At 47.4% G+C, this 20,962-nt stretch overlaps 1 protein-coding gene across 17 annotated transcripts in view; it reads left to right on the plus strand.

Moving 5' to 3' along the window:
* The window catches only part of FLI1 (Fli-1 proto-oncogene, ETS transcription factor), a 122,172-nt gene that overhangs the window by 45,200 nt on the left and 56,010 nt on the right, over positions 1–20,962 (plus strand). Inside the window, exon 1 of one of the 17 annotated variants that reach the window (XM_058289288.1) lies at positions 1,875–1,937. The exons of 15 other annotated variants lie outside the window; for them this stretch is intronic. The gene's annotated coding sequence lies outside the window, so the exon portion shown is untranslated. Of the gene's footprint in view, positions 1–1,874; positions 1,938–20,962 lie in introns of those variants that run through there. One more of the 17 variants, XM_058289289.2, reaches the window with a different exon arrangement.

Genomic DNA, 20,962 nt, shown 5'->3' on the forward strand with positions numbered 1-20,962 from the left:
TACTTCAAACAAATAACCAAAGCATTTTGTGATTCTAAGAAGCAACGTGTTATCAACTGAGCCTCCTTCTCACAATAGTTTTCTCACCTGAGTTTTATGGCAGGAAAAGAGAAGTGACTAAAGAGGCAGGGCCCACTTATGATAAAGGTTCTAGTAGGACCTAGCATTGCTTCCAAAATGTGTCTTAGGGGTGTTCAAAAGTGTTTTTTAAAAAAGAGATTCTGTGTTCAAATTAGTGTGGGCAACGCCGGGTTAAACAACTTAAACAGGCCTCTTTGCCTCAGGCTTCTGGCAAAGTTCAATGGGGAAGCTGGGAGGGGAGTGGGGAATCTTCTGCAGGTTTCCCAAACAACTAGGAGTGTGGAACACTTTTTGCACTGAGCAGCTAATGCAGAGGTTCCAAGCCTTACATCTCCCTAAGTCTCAGTGGAGAGTGTTGAAAACTACTGATTCTAATTCTCTAGATCTGCAAGGGGTCCAAGAATCTCTGTTTTGAATAAACACTACCAGTGATTTGGATGCAGCAAGTAACATATCCAGAGACCACACTTTGAGAAAAATTAATAGGGCAGTGTCCCAAGGAGCATCTCTTCCACTCTACAGTTCCATCACTCCAGCTTGCCTGCTCTGGCCTCGTTCCTTTTACATCAATTTATGCTGAATGAACACAGCCAAGGTACTGGGCCAGGATAGATGAAAAAATAATAATAATAACATGTGAAGTGAGTCACAGACAGCTCGTCCAACGCTGGAGTAGACTCTGCTAGGTGTCATGAGTCGAGCTACACAGATCACATTTGTCCTTTGGACCAGGCTGGCAGGAGCATTATGGGTGGTATAAGATGGTACGCATTGAAAATGCCTGAGGCTGTGCAAATAACGGGCCCAGCAGAATTCTTTCTGACGTGCCCATCTGTCTTTGTCTAAAGAGCTACGTCTCCTTGGCCCCCTCCTTTCCTTTCAAAGGGAACAAAGCGAAGGAGAAAGATACCTCCTGATGCATTCATATGCATCTTCTCTCTCTCTCTCTCACTTGTCAAGGCCTACCAGAATGAAGAAGGCACCAGAAGCAGGCTCTTTTCAGGGGAGTCGGCTTGCCCAGCCTCCTCCTATCTGGGTTACCATCAGCCACAGAGTGGAGGGGAGGAGCATGTGCTCAGGACCGGGGTTTGCTGGTGAGATGCGAGGGTTCAGATCATTGTCACCTTGCGCAACATCAGCCACCCCAGGGCTCCAAACGGCTCCATGGCCACTGTCAGAAAGCACCTTTGCAAGGCCCAGATAGACAAAAAATCTTAACCTTGCCAGAAGAGCTTCAACCTGGTTAAAGAGACAGGGGAGGTGTGTGTGTGTGTGTGGTGGGTGGGAGGAAGTACAGAAAGGAAAACATGGGATAAAAAATGATTGTTCCCTGTACCTTAAACAACCTCGCCTTGTCCTCCTGAGGCACATGGGGTGGAACATCCGGCTCCCCAAATTTTAAGGAGGTCGTACTTGTACAGAGGCAGCGAGACCAAGATTATAGTGGAAGGCAGAAGTGAGGCTGAGTTGGGTGCCCGTATGATACACACATACCTAATTTAACCTGTTCGGCTGTTGAGGGTGAGTGTGGCTTCAGCCGGAGGCAGAGGAAGGAGGAGGTTCACGGCTCCAAAGACCCCCGCAAACCCGAGGCCGTCGCTGCGCGCCGCGCACCGCCGGGGTCTTGCCGTTTCGCTGGCTTTGCACTAAGTCAGGCTGGTGGTCAGTTGCTTGTGGTGACCAGTTTCGTTTCCTGGTTTTGAGAAGATGGCAGAGGCCCCGTTGCTCGGGCGCGCACGGTGTCACTGAAGGAAGTGTGCAGTTTCCTTGTCGAGGGCAGCAGGCTCGTGTCCCGCGCGTGCACTGCGCCGGCCAGGGTGGCTGAACCCCTCGCGAGCCCACTGCCAGCGAAAACAGTAAGTAACGGGCAGATAAAGATCGAGCCTTGAAGCGGCCCGCAGTCTAACCCGAGGGGTCAGAGCCAAAGGGAAAGCAAAAGAACAGCAGTGTGGAAAAACAAGCAAATGGACTCCCTGCCAAGGCGTTTGGGGGCAAAGAATGTGCCAGAGAAACTGTGGCCACTGGAAGGGCATGGCTGGGGGCCGGACCGCAGAGGGCCGAACCCGTGGTCCCCAGTCTCCACCCCACCAGCCTTATGCTGGGAAGTGAGGTGCCCGGACTTTCAGATGGGCAGTTTCTTCATCAGTAAAATGGGGCGGGGGATAACTACACCTACCCCTCCAGTTCACTTTGAGGATTAAATAACATTATTCGGCGATGTTCTTATGAAGCTAAACGTCTCACACTACCAGAGAGTCTGGACGTTTCTGTGATAATTATTGCTATCATACTAAAAGTATGGAGGGAAATCAGTCCGGAAAATGCCTCTTCTGCCATTTCCTTTCGGGAGAGAGGCAAAGACTGAGACTGACAGGGTACAGGAATTAAAACTAGCCCGGAGATTTTTCTGGCAATCGCACTATAGGCTTAAGTTCCTCTGTAATAACTCAGAGGTAGTAGTGGTTGGTTATCATTTGCATTGAAAGGTTTAAGGGGTATTTATCACTTCTAAGGTTTGGAGAAATCTACAAAAATGATATACTTCCTGAGCTACCATTTGGTTTTAATTTTCAAGGAGCCGACTCCCAATTTAGGAGAATTTAGTGATGGTGTGGTTGGCATACTTCCTTGAGAGATAAGTCTGATAATCAAAAAGTAACCATAATGATTATTAATACCATTAGGTCTCCAGGTAAGATAGACACATACTAAAAGGTAACTTTATCACACCTGTGGGATTGTGATTTTCTAGGTGACAAATGAACCAGGAGTTTGGATTTGACTGTATTTGGAGAATAAATGATGAAGCTCTTAGGAACTTCTTAGGCCTTCCTGAATTTTTGCCCTTATACGCCAGGCCCCCTTGGACATTCATGAATCCCATGAACAGAAAATAGTACTAAGAGTGAGCTGCTATTCAGATTTTCCTTCATTTGTCCCATGTGCTGGACCTAGGATTTGTTTAACCTAATTTTCAGGACAACTTTGAAGAAATATGACAAAGGACAATTGAAACAAAGAAGTCGGAATTAGGGAGTGGTTGATCCTGTAGTTTCTTACCATGTCCATCTGGCATTACAGGTCAAATCTCAGTTACTTGGACATCATCAACAGGCTGTCAGGTTTAGCACCGAGCCTTTCCTGTTTGAAGCCTTTACCAAACAGGAAATGCAAGCTACTTCAGCTGAACTTGCCACTGCCCCCACCCAGCATCAGTGCATTCTTTGCTTTCCACTCTGATGAGCTGTACAAATTCATTTCATACATGCAGGGTAATAAGTTCGAAAAAGAAGACCTGATAGTAATTCTTGCACTCAGGAAACTTCCAATCAAAGGAGTAATGTGAACTTACAAGCAATGGCTTTTGATGGTGGCGTTAGCACTCTGGCTTCTGAAATCCTTGAGGTCACGATTAGGAAATGCACTTGTAGAAGGCTTGTCACACTTGAAAATTCTAACTGGTGGCTTGATTTCCTGAATTGGTTTGCCACTGGAGCAACTTTGGTTGAGAATGTCAGAACCTGAAGTGAGTTCTCAAGAATTCCATTTCAGACACACCTGGAAGTATGCCAGGTACAGATAAAAAATTCTACTATAGCTAACTTACCTAATAACAGAAGCCCATGGCTAAGAAAATGCTAATAAACCATGTTAATGATTGATTGGCCATTTTCCCAAAGCAAATGTGCAGCAAATACTGTATATATATAATCAATGGAAAACTAGAAAGAATGGTTATTTTTCAGACTCTGAAAAAGAAAAATAACTCCTGCCTTGTCTATGTGCATAATTTTTGCTATTTGCGTAGGGGAAGCATGCGCCATCAACCCAATGAGAATGCTGAGCCAAAACCCAATCGAAATTCCAAAAGGATTGTAAGTGTATGCACGGAGCCTGGGTATATCTTTGAGCTCAAGAGGAGTAATTTCCGCAGTAGAGTTGGCTCTTAATTTGGACAGGGACGTTTGAAGACTATTGAAATAGGATTTGTAGCATCATGTTAGCTCAGTGGCAATGATGGTGTGGACCTTTGGTGGATTTAGGGAAAAGCCTCTTACTGTAGAAGAGAGAGGGAGAAAGGATCCTTGGTGCTGGCACTGCTCCATTTTACAGATGGGGGTCCTCTCACTGCCCCACCTCACAGCCTTGTGAGGACCACATTAACTGGTAGCTGGACGGAAAAAAAAATATGTATATATATAGCACAAAATACTACACCAAGGACAAGGCATTCATGAATGAGACTTGTACTGCAGAAATGAGCGTGACTTGTTCTGCATCTCTCTAGGTAAATTCCACCCGCTGTGAGCACCAGCTCTCTGCAAAACGGTGCTTCCCTTTCATAGCCGAGTGTTCTGACACGTGAACAAGTCTTCAGTGAGAATTTAATCCAGCCTCTTGGATTGAGACAATCCAAGACTAATAGTTCCTTTTCTTGCTTATCAGTAACATGTGAATATGTTCTTGTAAAAACTTCAAATAAACCAAAAGCCTCCTTTGCCCCACCCCCAATCTCGTGTTCCATCCTACAAGTGGCCAGTATTAGATCAAGGTTTTGTTCAAGTTCCTGAGATAGATCACTCAAATGAAGATCACTCTTTCTTCAGGGAACTTTCATTTTGTGTTTCAGTTACTTGGGCTGTAATGTTACTTATGAGGTTTTGGTGGGAGGCTGGCTTCCTCTTCAAGTGCAGATTCTGGAAGCATGCTGTCATTGGCGTTGTCTAAGGCTTGGAGCATGTGCTCAGGGTGAGCAAACACCCTCCACGCTGCCCAACTCTCCCCACCAACCTTCTGCCTTAGGTGCAACCTCATCTCACTCCCTCGTTTTACAAAAGGGAAAATTGAGAGTCTGTGCTACATCTTTGTCATCTTCTTCTTGCTAATAAACAATGCAAAGGAGTAAAGTCCAACCAATGCATTGGAATTCTAGCACAACCCAAGCCTCCCTCCTCCTGTATTACTCAAGCAATGCGAGGTTCAGAGACCCTTCCAGCCCGCTCCATCCGCTGCTGCTCAAGCTTCCCAGGTGTTTCTAAGGGAAATGGCCCAAGTGCAAAGCCATTTTGATTTCTGGGTATCTTCTACTGTAAGTGACAGAGTGAACAGGACCCAGCTCTCAAGCCAGAAAAATCTGCCCTTTCCTCTTGTCCCTCTCACTTCAAGCTGAGTAACTCTGGGTGAAGCACATGACCTCACTCAGCCTCAGTTTCTTTACGTGAAGTACAGGGAAAACCCTGCCACAGCCCTACTTAACATAGAGGGTTTATCGTATGGACCAACTGGTAAAGCCAAGGTGGCACCCAGCTTGTAATTGTGATTCATGTTTGGCTCATGCTCTTATTTCCTCCATTGATGTCACAACAACAACAACAAAAAGGTTGAACAAAGAAGCAAAGACCCAAGGTTGTGTTTCTGCTCTGCAGGCCCCTGTGTGTTGGGCTTTATGGTCTATAGACCGAAACCAAACCAAACAAAACAAAAAAAGAAGAAGAACGAGAAGCAGCCAATACTGCTTGGTTTTGCATTTTCCCTTCTGTTTTCTGATTCATGGCTCTCTGGCCTGCGAGTGCAGAGAGAACCTCAAAAGATTATGTTTGCTGCGGATAAGCACTACCGATGTTTATCAGCACTTATCTCCTGCTAACTCCCTCTCCGGAGAGGTCTCTGTGCCTTGTTCTGACAGCAGATAGCTCTGCATGCTTCAGCCGCAGGTGTGTGGAGCTAGAGCCCCTGGCTCTGTCCTTAGGAGAGTGGTTGTCTTGTTCCTCCCAGGGCAAAAGAAGGAAGCAGGAGGCCCATGTTTCGGGATGGGCAATGGAGGCAGGGGGAGGGGGAGGGCAGGAGAAGAACAAGAATATTTTTGAAACATGCCCAGAAAAGCAGAAAAAGGAGCTTTCAAAGGAGGAGGGGAAGGCAGACTACCCCCCTGTCCTTAATCTGCCAAACAAGCGGCTCTCACCTTCAAAAGATGTTTTAATTCCCTTCATCAGATCCCAGGCCACCTTCCCTGCCTCCTCGGGGCCCAGCTTCTGCCCTCTATTCAGAGATTGTTGGTCTGGAGGCTTTGGCAGGAGGAGAGGGGACAGCCGAGAGAGTGAGAGGGAATGGGGGGGTGGGGCGAGGGGAGATGGGGAGCCAGCATTTTATTAGGCTGTTGAATTTGATTTATTAGGGGGGAAAAAAATCCTTCTCTTGCTTGCCACACAGGTTATTCTCAAAGTGAAAACTCTATTTTACTTTGAAAAAAAAAAACGGTGAAAGTGCCTCCAGTTATGAATGGAGCTCTTTGTTACCTTCCAGATCGACAAGACAGACTGTTTGGTTCAAGTCTGTGCACTACCAGCAAAGAAGTGCGGGGGCCTGGGAGACAGATGTGGCCTTAATTGCGTGGAAATATTAGAAGATCGTTAAGCCATTTTGACAGGATTTTCCTCTTGCTGCAGGAGCAAAGGGGCCAGACCCTCCTGCCTGGGCCTCCCGTCCCATGTGTGGGCGGACACGTGGACCTTATTCTGATACTAGAAGGAATAGTATCCCCCCACACCTCCGTCACCAACTCTGACTCCATGTCTGTGTCTCCTAAACTCCTAAATACCGGGCGCCATCTCCCAAGAAAGTTTTAGATCCAAAAGTGGGGGTTGGAAGGGAGAAGCTACAGAGTAAAATAAACATTTGGGAATGTGCACGCACGGCCCCATTGAGGGAGCAAAGAGAGTGTCTCTAAACCAAAAGGGGTGTGTACCATCAAGCTCCCAAGGGACCTATAAAGAATCATGCTCCGAGATCAATCCTCTCCTACCTCAGAGCATCTCCCCTGGGCACTGACAGTTGGTGCTCACACAAGTAGGGCCCCATAGGAGTCAGAAAATGAAATCTGAGAAATTCTTGAGCAAGGTGGGGCTGTCAGAGAATGAGACCCCATAAACACAGTCACCCTGCCTGATCCTCAGCAGATGTCTTTGTTGCTCCAATCTACTTGTAGCACTCCTCTCCTTTTCCCTTGCTTGCCCCAGTTGGTTTTCTGTGTGCTAGGAGAGTGCAAATATTTTAACATTAGCCTCAATTTAAAAACAATTAGGAGGGCCAGTCTGCTGAGAGAGAGGGTGAAATGTGACTTAAGCTATAGTTCAGTAACCCCTTTGGGTTACAACAATAAATGTTATAGGTCCAATCATTCTCCATGAGAACAGGCAATCCAGTGCTGACAGCTTTGGGGGAGTTGGGGTCACTGGTGTTATACGGTCCTCCCTGCAGCGGAATGAGGAGACGGAAGTGTCCCAATGATCTGGGGGCTGCTCCTTAGAGTTGGGGATAGTTGGGTGACATTTGGGCCCAGCAATAGGGGAGGGGCTGGGGCAGGGTGAACAGAGAGGAGGGAAAGATTGTGCAGCAGCAAAGATCCTGTTTTCATGCAAATGTTGACTTTAACTCAAAGGTCATCAGGGAAGGCCCACCAGCCTGGGCCAGTCAAAGTTGAAGCCTGGGTGGGTGGTGGGTCAGGGGCCAAGAGCCCATGGTCTGTGATCTCTGGTTGTAAATATAGTTGTCCCCCCAATTCATACTCCACCCATCCAGACTCTGGGGCTCTTAGGCCACGGAGCTACCAGAGTGTGTGTTCTAGCCGGTCAAGATACAGGGAGATCTTTCCGCAGGCTCTGGTCCCTGCTCTTCCAGATCACTCAGGATCAACTTGACACCACATGTCATTTGAGGACCCTCAGTGAGGCAGCTGGAGTAACCCTGATGCATCATGGATAGTCTGTGCCCTCCTTTTCTCCCTGCTCTTGGGTGTACATGAGGTCCGATGGCTATTTATGACTAGGAAAGTCCCTCATGGTCCATCGGTGTCAGTGAACTGTCAACACCCTTAACCTCAGCCCATCCCTGCTCAGTTCAATGCTTTCCCCTCCTCCGAAATCCCCCCTACCTCACTGGGCGGTGGATTGGGCCATTTCTTTACTTCATGTATTGTCACCTTCTTGAGGCCATGGGTCAGCTGCTGCATCGCGCTCTGAGATGGTTCCATGTGGGTGGGTGCGGAAGCCATTCCTCACATAAGCTCAATGGACTCGCAGGAACATCGACAATGCATTGCTTCAATTTCTAGATGCCTTTTGCTTTCCAAAGTCCTTGTGACGACCTTGCTCTTATTTAATTTACTCGCCACAGCATCCCCCAATTCCCACTGTATTGTGATTCACGTCTTTCCTCCTTCTCCCTTCCCACCATCACACTTCCCACCTGTCAGTATAGGCTGTGTTTACCTAGAAGATTTGGAATGGCTAATTTCTTGTCCAAAATGACCCTCAGTAGTCACAAAATAATCTACTTGCTTGTCAAATGTTAATTCTCTTCAGAGACGTAGCCAGATCATAGAGAAGAAGCATCTTCAGATCTCCTGATTTCAGAGTAGTTCACAAATGCCATCAGCTCTATGGTGTCCTTTTTCCATTGATACATGCCTGACTTCATTGCAGGGCTTGGCACATAGCAGATATCCAAATTTTTTTTGTTAGATGCGTGAATACATCAATGAATAAATGCTTTATTTTTCTGGCCATATAGATCGTTTGACACTGTAATGAGGCAGGGTGCATTTAGAAATATTTGCAGTGACCTTTTGCATGTCTTGGCTAGCACATGGTCTGACCATCAAAACCAAGTGTTCCAAGGCTATGCTGTCCAATATGGTACCCACTAGGCACATGAAGCTATTTAAATTGAAAGTAACTCTAATTAAATTGCATTAAAAATTCAGTTCCCCAGTCACACTCGCCACATTTCAAGCACTCAGTAGCCACATATCTAGTGGCTTCTGAACTGCACAGCACAGAATGTAGAACATTTCCATCATCATGGAAAGTTCTATTGGACAGCACTGGTCTAGCAGACCAAATTAAAGACTTCAGCTTCTTTCTATGTAGAAAAGTAATTGGTTTAGGTAAACTTTTTAGTTTCTTAATTCTCATTTGGTCTTAAGACTGAGCATGAAGAGTGTGCTTTAATTGTTCTTTTCCAGAATCCTCAACACTCTTTAAAAAGTCATTGACTGAAGTTAGACCCAAAACCTTTCATGGTTCAGGATTAGAAGAAGCAAGGGGGCCAGAAGAATTCCCCGTGGGCATTTGCTCCCACAGTTCCCTGAGAGGGGCAGGGTGAGTGAGGTTGACATCACCACCCCACTCAAGGCCTTCTCATGAAAATTGTCTATCTCAAAATGACCATGAGAGAGCTGAACCATGCAGAAAACCAAGCATGAGCAGCAGTGTAAGAAATGAACAGCCTGTGACAACGGATGCTGAACTTAATGGAACTGAGCAGGCAAAAGGAGCTCAGAAGGATTTTTGATGAGGATTTGGGCATCTCCTCAGGGCATCCTCACCTCAGAAAGTTGGGTTCCCCTTACCCCTAAGTTTTTGGAATGGTGAGAATTAATCTTCAGTGTCTCTATGACACATGTCCTTGAGATGGACAGACAGGCATGGCTTCTCCTGGGTGAGGCCAGTACCTCCCAGAAGCATCCAAGAGTAGAACACTAAGTGCCCTTTATAGAGTAACTAAATCAGTCTCCAGTCCCTAGGAACTGTCAGTGGATTTCAGCTGGGTGTTCTGTTCCAACAGCTTTACTGAGATTGACAAAGAAAATATCTGCATGTAATCCCACTGAGATGTTTTCATTGGACGACCATGGCAGGACTTGTTCACAAAATAGCTGCCTTTCCTACAGATGGATGCCGAGAGACAGGAGGCTCTGGTGCCAGACATCCTAGGTTTGGCACAGCCCAGTGGGCGACTGCTTTGAGGGTGACTGCCAACCAAGCGAGAGGCCAGCTGCGTTCTGGAGATGGAGTCTGAGCTGAACTGCGCAGATGGTTGGCTCCTCGTGTGTGGAACAGGCTGTCCTGGGTTCCCCTTACCTCCTCTCTGGAAGGGAGAGTGAGGATAGCAACGACTGGGCCCACAAAGCTAAGAGATCCTGAGTATCAGCGCTTATTCATAAGACGGGGTGGTCGTCTACTGTGTCAGCCAAACTGGGAATCTTTTGAGGGTGAAAGAGGGCACTGTTAGGAATTTTCAGGAACAACCGGCATAAACGGTAGCTGTTCCAGGCAAACTGGGCTGTAAGATCACTCCATTGATAGAATTTAGGACTCACACCCTGGAAGGCATCTTGAAGGTCATTTACTCAACTCCTTTTATGTTATAGATCAAGCAAGGCAGCCCAGAGGGGGAAAACACAGTATATATTTTTTCTTACACTAGAACGTGTGGATAATAAGATTTAGAGTAATATTTCTGGAGCGCTTGCTATATGACTATTATTATCCCTGTCTTACTAAAAAAGGAAACTGAGGCACGGGGAGGTTAAAGACCTTGCCTCAGGTCACAGAACTAGGAAGTGGTAGATCCAGCTCTGTGGACCACACGTTCAAAGACGATAGTGTTTGAGCCCTTTTACATGGGGGCAGGTATGTGTGTCTCGTTCGTCGCACCTGGTCCTAGCTGAATGCCTGATACATAATAGCTGCTCAATAAAGTCCTGGTGGCTACATGGAGTTCGACTGAGCAGAGGGGATGAGGGAGCGCATTCTAAGCAGGGAAGGCTGGATTGAGCAAAGCAGAAGGAAAGCTAATTTTCACATGGTACTTACAGAGACTCCTGCAGCAATCAAGAAATGCGTACGTGCCTCAACGTAAAGAGTGTTGATGAGAAAAGGGTGGAGGACATTCTGTAACAGGCAGAAAAACCGTGAAAAATAGGACATTAAAATGAGGAAGAAGGAGCAAGAGAGAAAGAGAAGGAGGCAGGAGTAAATGAAGGCGATAGACAAGAAGAATGAACAGGGTGCGAAAGGAAAGGAGGAGCCGAACGCAGAAAGCGGAAGGCAGGTGTCAGTCTGAGACGGGGCGCCGGGCTGCCGGGCCCGCTGGGAACACGGGTCTCCGTCTGTGCCACGTCCTCCCACGACGCCCGTCCTCCAGGATTTCGCACGTGCCACTTGCGCAAGATGATCACCATATGCCCCCCTGGCCACAAAAGAAGTAAACACCTAGGCCAGAAGGGTTCATCCAGATGTGGAAGTCAGAAGCACTGCCGGCTCCTGGGTGGGAGCCGTGGAAAGGAAGAGCCACTGAGGCCCGGGAGTGGGCTTGGGGCTCCCCTTTTCCCCAAAGCCCCCAGGAGGAAATGGAACACAAGGGAGTCTCTCGTGGTATGTCTGATCAGTAACGAGGACACGCTGTCGGGATGGTGGCTGCCCCCTTCCCAGGCATGTCCCCACCCACGGGCAGGACGCAGGCCTCCTGTCCCCCTGCCTGGGTCCACCCGTCCTCCTGCGGGGTGCTCCTCCAGCGAGCACTGCTGCGTGGAGGGGAGCAGAGGGCCCCACTGCGTGCTTGTTTCCTCGCGAACTTCCTGTGATGCTGAGGGCACCGGTTGCCACGGAAACTGTCAGATGAGGAGATTGGCAGATAAGATCACAGCTTCTAGGAACAGGACCTCAAGTGGTTGTTTGGGGGTGGGGGGTAGAGTGGCCAGCGGCTGCGTGTTTAAGCTTGGACAAGAAACGGTCATTGGTTGTGGCCGTTCAAAAAGAAAAAACAAAGGCAAGCCTTGGGTGTCAAGTCTTCATCAGAATTGCTTGAAGCTCAGAGACAGAACTGAAGGGGCTGGCTGGTGGAAGGGGAGGGGTGGGGGCATGCGGGGAGCTAGGGTCTCTGCATTTCCCGTCATGCTGTGCGGTGTTTGCGGTGTTCAGTCATTTTAAAAATGCATTGCTTACCTCTTAGGTGCCAGAGACTGTGCAAGCCAATGGGGATGCAAACAGTGCATAAGTAGGTCAAAGTTCCTCTCTTCAGGGGGTCTAAGCATCATAACTGGTCTTTGGAAAAAAGGATGGGAAAGTTCCCACGGCCCCAGGAATCAAAACAGCAGCCTGCCACCTACCTGTGCTCCTCTTTTCAACAGTTCAAAAAAATGGCAAAAAGTGCCACTTCCACAGCTGGTGGACGAGCACCACTGGCGGGAACTCATCCTCTCAGATCTGAACCTCCTCGGTCACCCCCCTTTCCGTCATTACTCAGAATCCTCCCTTGAGGTGGCTTTTTTTTTTTTAGCTCTTGGTCCAGCTGCCAGGCCAGACCCACAGAGACCAGGCCCCATGGGAACTTGTTAGAACCCCTCCTTCTCGAGCAAGCGGGAAGCTCCAGAACTCTTTCCTAGCTCTCAAGGGTTCCTATCCTTCATGCAACGGGGTAAAATCCAGACTCTGTGAGGAAACAGTGCAATTACTTCCCCACAGAGGACGTTTTGCCAAATTTTCAGGTCTCTGTGGTCAGGACATTTGGGCCATTTATCAAAGAACATGCAACCAGTGGTAGAAGAGAGTTAAATTTTTCCAGAATCCAAGAGATTAGGTTACTTGGCCAAAGCCACATGGCAAATCAAGCTCCGTTGCAAAGGGAGCAGCAAGGCAGTTCATGTCCTTTACCCTTTCCCTTTTGACCGCATTGGTGCAGGAACGAGATTGGTCCCTGCCCAGTCCAGAGCCTCATGTGGGATAGACCCTGGAATCAGAAAACCATTCCACAAGTCAAGGCGAACACCCAAGTACGGAATAGCCAATATGGCGGAGTCACCAGGTACAAAGCCTGGTCCTGGAGGACCTACGTGCCAGGCATTAACCCTGTCGTTGCTCCAGGGCAGAGGTGGGAGAGGAGGGGGCTCTGGACAGCAGCACTGCAGCCAGCTGGATGGATGGCCTTCAGTGTTTTTAATGACTGGGCAGTGAAAGCAAGCAGCATGTAGTCCCAATCCTAATGATGAGTGATAATCTATATAGGCAACTTCTGTGGACATACTTGGGTAGCCTTCCCGGACCGCTACCTCCCCTGCCTTTTCTCCCCATGCCATCTTGAGTGTCTTCTTCTTGGCCGATGGTGCTTGTTTCATCGTCACCTCTGTGCACTTTTGTTTAACCCTTCCAGCCCATCAGAACCAGCAGGAGAACAGAGGCTGCATTTCACAGACGAGAGCATCTGTTTCTTAGCCGCAGTCAGCCTCAGCATCCCACCCTCCTTCTGCCTGGTCCCTCAGTGGACAGGTGACAGCCTCTCACCCCCAGCTCATTATCCGAGAGCAGCATGTCAAATGGGAGGAATCGGACACAACACATCGTCCTCAGCGGTGACCCTTCTGCTCTTCCCATTGTCAGGGAGAAAGGGCAGCTTGGAGAGAAGTCAGATTCATTGTAAAGAAACGGAAAGTAAAATAAGGCTGTCAAATGTTCCTTCTTGGGGCTCCGGCTTAACCTTCCATCCCCTTCCTGTTCGTTTCCATAGTCAGCACTTTTTTCTTTTCAGCAGTAAAATCATTCTCTGTGGGAGGAGAATTTAACTTTGATCTTTGGAGATGCCCTTTAAATGTGGTTATGGTCAGAAAAGTGACTGTGAAAACTCAAAGTCAACAGGCAAGGTAAATACCCACGGGAGACCTGGGGAAGCTTCTAATGGGAGAGCTGTGATTAGCAGAGGGCTCCAGCTCTGGATTCTGTTACGGGGCGTGCCTTTATGGAATGCAGAGACCCTCCTCTCTGAACTCATTTAGACTCGTTCCCTTAATTTATTAAAGCCCATTAAATAAAGTACTTTCATCTGCAAGGGATTCCAACTCCATCTCCTAGGAGCTCAGCTGGCTGCCTTTTTCTGGGTCGTCCCCTGCAGAAGCCCCCTCCCCAGTAAGTGAAGATTTACGTGGTGGGGGAGGAGTGGCACTCGATAACATGGCTCTGGAAATCAGCCAGGCGCTCCGAGGCTCCGTGGCAGACTGGGCTGTGTGGCACGGCCGAGACTTCGACTTGGCAAACTAGAACGCACTGAGGGGAAGAGAGCAGGCTTGGAGACTCGCTAGTTGAGGCAACTAAGGCAAGTCCTGAGCCCCCGTATGCCTCAGTTTCTTAACCCACGTGGCCATGGGTTAAATGAGGTAAGGATGGTAAAGAATGAAAAGTTCGCGTTCAGAAATTCTTGTTCTTTTTGTTCCTTCTAATTAAAAAAAAAAAGTGGTCCTTGCTTTTTTGTTTGAGTTTGTCTGGGGGGTAATTCTACTGCAGTTATCAGAGGCTCTGGTCCTTACGCTTCCTCGCTGTGTGAGCCAAGAGAGGTTCCGTGCCTGTTGGTTTTCCCATCTGGTCATTCATGGTGCCGATTCCTGCTTGCCCAGGCTGGCAACCTTGTAAGAGGATGCTCAGGGAAGCTTCTACACTCTTTAAATACAGGTTCTCTTGTTGCTGATAAAAGTCATAGACATTTCAGATATTATGGCTACATGAGAAATGACCCCAAACCCTCATGGCCCTCAGCAGCTAGGTTCTATGCTCCTGAAATCTGTGGACCTCCATCTGAAGACTCATCCGCTCGCCTGTCTGGTGGTCGAGGCTGGCTGGCAGCTGGCCACCTCCGTTCCTCGCCATGGAATTGCTCTGCTTGGGGCTTTCTCATGCCATGACGGCTGGTTTCCCAGGGCAAGAGGCCCAAGAAAGAAGTAGAAGCAGGCGGTAGCTGTGATACCTTTGGTCACAGCCTTGGGAGTCAGGCAAGGTCACTTCTCTCACATTCCCTTGGTGGAGGCAATCATCGAGTGCCATCCGGGTTCAAGCAGAAGGGAAAGAGACCCTCCCTGTTGAAGGAAAGTAGCTAAAGATTGGAAATATCACGATGGCCGTTTTCAGAAAACACAACTCTGTGCCCTGTGCAAAGACAGCTTTCGGTTAATGATGTCTCCAACCTGTTCCTTATCCAACTTTTCATAAAATCTACCCTCTCTTCCTTTTTCCACCTGCCCTTGTACGAAAAAAAAATAACGAGCAGGAAATGGCAAAGGGCTAGCAACGGGAGAGGAGGGAGAAACAAAAGGCTTGAACTAACTGGCTAGCAGCTCCCCTCCCTCTTGATACTTAAGAGATGACTGTGGGGTGACTCCCCCCGCCCCCCCGAAGCTGGACAGTCTCGGTGGCAGCGAGCGGGCTTGGACTTCAGTGGGCCGAATCTCAGCTGCATTTGGTATGCCCTCTGGCTGGCAAGAGAAGGGACTTCAGGTCATTACGCAAAGACTGTGATAAAAAGCCAGAGCTCGTATGCTCCCTGACCTGGGAAGAGGACGAGCTTTCCAGAGGCCTGGGCTGGCCGGGAGCAGGAAAGTGGACCCTGTGAGCAGGGGCAGCAGTGGGGGGCCTGGTCTGGTTGCTCTTTTATTTTTTTTTAAGTTTTTTGGTTTTCCTTTTAAGATTTATTTTTTATTTATTTCTCTCCCCGCCCCCCAGTTGTCTGCTCTCTGTGTCCATTCACTGTGTGTTCTTCTGTGATCACTTCTATCCTTATCAGCAGCTCTGGGAATCTGTGTTTCTTTTGTTGAGTCGTCTTGTGTCAGCTCTCCATGTGAGCGGCGCCATTCCTGGGCAGGCTGCACTTTCTTTCGCACTGGGCGGCTCTCCTTACGGGGTACACTCCTTGTGCGTAGGGCTCCCCTATGCAGGGGACAACCCTGTGTAGCAGGGCACTCCTTGCACGCATCAGCACTGCGCATGGCCAGCTCCACACGGGTCAAGGAGGCCCGGGGTTTGAACCGCCGACCTCCCGTGTGGTAGGCGGACGCCCTAACCACTGGGCCAAGTCCGCTTCCCTGGTCTGGTTGCTCTTGACAGTCCTTTCACCCTCCCCTTGCAAAACATAACAACCACAGAAACCTGTCCTTTCAAGCCTCAGGGGAGGGCCGGGAGAAAGGAAGAGGGGAAGGCACAACCGGAAAGGAGAGTTTCTCAGGCCCCGGGTCTCTGGCCATTCCTTGCGTGGGAAACACTAAGCCTTACTGTTAGGATGAACAAAGGGAAAGGACCCTTTCTCCTGCCCACCGTGACAGTGCCTGGGCCCTCCCCTCTAACTCTGTTCGGCTCATACCTGCAAACTGTGCCTATATCCTTCCCCACATAGGGCAATATATGCAGCAGAAATTTCTTCACAGGGACTTGGCTAGACTGGGGGTCCCACAGCACCCTGACAAGCTCTCCTTGCCACTCTGCAGGGCTGTGCGTCACTGCTTTAGTAAGCTGTTTGGAGATGCAGTTGGTTGCTCATCGTCAGCATCAGTCAGGACATCACGTGACAAGTTTCTGCCCCCTTCCCCTATCACTCACCTGATGTGCACATGGAAAATAAAATTAGACTTAATCTAAAGAGGGCAAATTATGGAAGAGATATCTGCTAGTTAAAAAAAAACAACAGACATATTCCCAAATAGATGGGTTTTTAAAACATGTGAATTCATGGGCCTACCCCTGGCAGTCTTCCAGTATTTACTGACGATGGTGTGTGAATAGCAGTAGAGTGGTAACCTACTTATTTTTAATAGATGGGCATTAGGTGCCTCATCCTCCCCCCACATGTGCATGGATAATTAACAGTGCCTTATCTGTGCCACCTGGAGGCCTGAATTCATAAGCAGAGAGATGGAGAGATCTGAGGCTGCATGGAACAGTGCGGAAGCTTTGAAAAGGAAGGATGGAGACACAGATGACCGAAGAGGCAGGCTTGGTTCTCTAGAAGCCCATGGAGTTAGCATGCCAGAATCTAACTCTTATCACCAAACCTGCTAATTTTGAGCCTTGTGAATCACCAACACCAGGGCGAAGGAGGTTCTCATTTAGCTTTATCTGTACTCCATCCCATCTTCAAACATATGTCCATGCCATCTTTCAGCACTGAGCTTCATTTAGAAAAAAAAAATTTAAGGCACTTACAATGTTCTAAGAACAATTTAAATACTTGGCTTGTATCATCTCATTTTATCTTTATAAAACTCTATCACGTATATATGATAACTGAATTTTTTTTTTTTAATCCATGGTACTACAATACACAGTGAACTCTAAGTTTGAGCATGGACTATAGTTAATAGTATAATTATAAGAATGTGCTTTCATCAATTACTACAAATGTCCACCACCAATACAGGTGTTGGTGGTTGGGTGGGATATGGAAATCCTGTATTTTATGCATGGTTGTTCTGTAAATCCACAATTTCTCTAATACAAAAAAAGAAGAAAGAAAATGAAAAAAATTTTAATGCCATCCCAAGCCAAGTTTTTATTTAAAAAATCTACCATGTTAGGTATTATTATTATCCCCATGCTACAGATGAGGAAATGAAGGTCATAGAGTATAAATAAAATGTTCTAAATACCGAACAAGCATGTAGTGGGGCCTGGTTTGGAACTCAAATCTCTCTGACTCCAAAGATTGTGCTCTAAGTTATCATATACCCACGAGTTACCTTCAGAGAACTTGTAGTGTAATTGGGAAAATAGACCATTCACAACAGAGAATCAGTGAAAGGTGATGGTTAAGTGCCCAAGCAACAAACTGAATTTAAATCCCAGGTGACCATTCATTTGCTGTGTGACCTGGCCAGTTATTTAACCTCTCTAAATATCCATTTTCTCATCTGAGCAAAATAGTAGTGATAATAGTATATCCATCATGGAATTGCTGGGAGGATTCAATGAGATAATTCCTGTAAACAGTGTTCCACACTTAATAAGGGCTTTGATAATTGTCACCTACTGTTTATCTGGTTTTTTTAAATGTTTGTAATGACAACTCCAGATGTATTATAACTGATGTGCTAAAGGCACCTTATCCAAACTGAGCTGGGGGCCAGACAGGCTTCATCAGTTACTGAGGGAGGGCAGTCCCAGGCCAGACAAGTGCATCGTTGGAGGTAGAGATAGCTCGGCTGCCCCGGGACCAGCAGGGGATCATGGGAAGGAAGGTGTTACGCAAGTTGGTAACGTTTCTGTGCCAATTCTGGGCCATCTGCTTGAGGTCAGAACTCAAGCTTCCACCGCACATGGTGCCCCATGTTCGGGTAAAAGGGCAGAATGGAGTCCCCGTGTGCTAGGGAACTTCCGGGTCTAGGGCTTAGAGTCTGGGGCATGAGAGTATCAGCCTCTGCAGCACGCAGCAGAGCAAGGGAAAGGTGCTTCCTGGAGTCCAATTACTCAGCCAATTCAGGGCTTCCTTTCAAAATGACAACTCCTGGGGCGAGGGGAAGCCCCAGAGCTGAGCACCACGTGGGTTAGGGAGCCCACGCCTCCTGCCTTTCTCACTGTAATGTCAGATTTTAGATAGCATGGTCTGAAGCAACTTGGACTCAACAGGTGTTTGAAAGAATAACTTGTTCTCCCCTGGATGGAAAGGCTAGAGCCCTCCAGGAGAAGTAAGGTCATTAAAAAAAGAAGGCATTCCATCAGTCTGAATTCTTGAATTTTCATGCTGGGGTTCTTTCTATCTTCAGTGTCATCCCCAAGTTAAATGTTTTTTGGTGAAAGTTCTTGAGCACCAACAGGAGCAGAAAAGAGACATACAGAGAAGAGCAATAGTTGTAAGCATGTAAATGAAATGCCAGCTGGCTCCACAGCCCCAACCTGAGGAGAGCGGGACCTTGGTGCTACACCCACATCAACACCCAATAGTTGACACCAGATGCTGTCTTGCTGAGGAAGCTATCTTGGGAGGGTCCCAAAGCCCTCAGGCTCAAATGGCAAAAAGGATGCTATGTGCTTACAGAATAGGCACTCACCAAATCTCTTGTGCCCCTGCCCCCTGTCCATATTAAGTTTTCAAATTCAGTCCAACAAACTGGGCAAGAATCTCTCCTCCTCTACTCTTCTTTCTCTTCCCAGCATCCACCAACCACCCATATTTATTTTCTCCATACTATTATGGAAAAAAAAAGGCTCTTTATCTATCAGTAACTCCAAATAGAAAATAGGGTGTGAGTATGTGTGTCTACCAAGCAGAATTTTCATCAGGTTTTTCAAAGCTCATAGAAGTCAGAGGGCATGATCAGGGAAGAATAAGGGAGATCTCATTTACCCCCAAAATGGAAAGGATTAAATTGGTGTCAGAAGTGAAAGAGTAAAGAAAGGATACTCATAGCAAAAGGACTAATAAAATCTAGGACAAATAAATATACATTAGTAGGCTGTGTTTAGTGGAGTGGTGGGAGGAACAGTTCAAATTGGACAGAAGTTTCGGGAAGGGCAAGTCTTGAGATATAAGTGTGGACAGCTAAGTCAAAGAGGAGTTCTCAGAAAACCAGTGGAAGAAAAGAGTTTTGCTCTGGTGGATATTAACTGAGCTAAATATTCAGCAGGGCTATTTGAATAGAGATGGTGGCAAGCCAAGAGCAATATTTACTGCTTTCAAGGGAGTCGGATCTGAGCAGGGAATGTGCAAGGTGAATTAAATGTGGGAAGAGTATGGAATCACTGGGCAAAGAGTTGAAAATGAAATGTAGTGGGAAGCCCATTACCAGAACTGGGGACTCAGAGAGGACTGGTAGGAGAAGCTGGAGGTGTCCTGCAGTAAATGAGTGTGCTCTACTCCTGCGATGTTACTACTTGACTTAGACTTCTACTGATTTTGAACTATGTCCTAAAGGAAACTTCTATTCTGAAATGAGTCCAAACCCATCTTGTACACTTTACGACACCTACCTTCTGTCCCATGAATTGTTATTTTCTTGATTGAATGGGTAGCATTCATTGCTTCGAGTTTTTCCAAGCTCTGCCTCTGGAACCCCCTGCTTCACCTTACCTGTTCTCTGTTGCGATCTCTTTATTCTTTGGTTTTGCTCTCTGCTTGTTCCCTTAGCCTGGACAGTCCTGCCTTCTCTTGCTCCCTGGTCTACTCTCTTTGGAGGACACTTCACTGTTCACCAGAGCATTCTATACCCATTTCTACCTCCCCGCCTTCTTACCTCTGCTAACGTAAGGGAGGGAAGGGGGGAGAAATTCCTTTGCTGAAAACGCCAAGATTCGTATATGAGAAGTCAAGAATGGAAGCCACACTGCACAGCAGTGAATCCTTACATGCAATCTCTTTTTGTAGCAGACTGTGGTGAGTGTTCCTCACCTGCATCATCGAAAGGGCATTTAGGGATCCTTGGGGATCCCGTACTGTGAAACTTAAAGAATTTCATGGACTCAGAGCCAGTCCTCTGGAAGATTACAATGCCAAGCATTTCAGCTTGGACCATAACACTTTGTACATGGACAGAAATTCAAACTTGTTTGGGATATGGAGATAGGGACAATCCCTAACCCAAATAGAGAGTGGTTATATAACCAGCCGGCAAGTGGTTCTGAGAAGAACAGCTTGCCTCTGAGCATTACACAAGGGCGTCAGGTGGGAAATGATATTCCACAGCAGAAGATTTTATGTGCAGCCGAGTGATACCCACTAGGTTGTGGGCACCTCGGCTTTGCAACTGCCCTCTCTGGACATCGCTATACTAGCCAAGCCCTTCTGGGGCAAGAGCAGACTTTCTGGGTAGGTCTCCCCACTCGCTCCCTGAGCCCAGCTGGAAACAGCCACAGAAGAACCTTACTCTTGGAACTGCAGCTTTCCTCACTGCCGGGATCGGGGATGGCCCTGCGAAAGAGGTCAACAGTTAGCGGTGGGATGAGTGTAATTCTACAGGCAGATGGAAGGCATTTGTTTTGGAGAAAACATTCAGGGCAGGAATGCAAATTACATGAGGAACACAGACAAATCTTAAATTTAAGACGTGCTGTTTTGTTTATATTTGTAAGCAAAAGTAGCCTAAGGGAATCTCTCTTTGAACACTAGAAACCATCATCGCTAACATCTATTGAGTGTTGTTACGTGGCAAATGTTAAAAGCATTTGCAGGTGTTACTCCATCTCATCTCCACAATAGCCCCACGTGTTTACAGATAATGAATAACGAATGCCGCCATCTTCTGAAAATTTGTACGCTTAATTTGGTGTGGTTACCTGGACTAGGGTGGTCCCTGGGA

Source organism: Dasypus novemcinctus, chromosome 27 (genome assembly GCF_030445035.2).
Source record: "Dasypus novemcinctus isolate mDasNov1 chromosome 27, mDasNov1.1.hap2, whole genome shotgun sequence".
Lineage (NCBI taxonomy): Eukaryota > Metazoa > Chordata > Mammalia > Cingulata > Dasypodidae > Dasypus > Dasypus novemcinctus.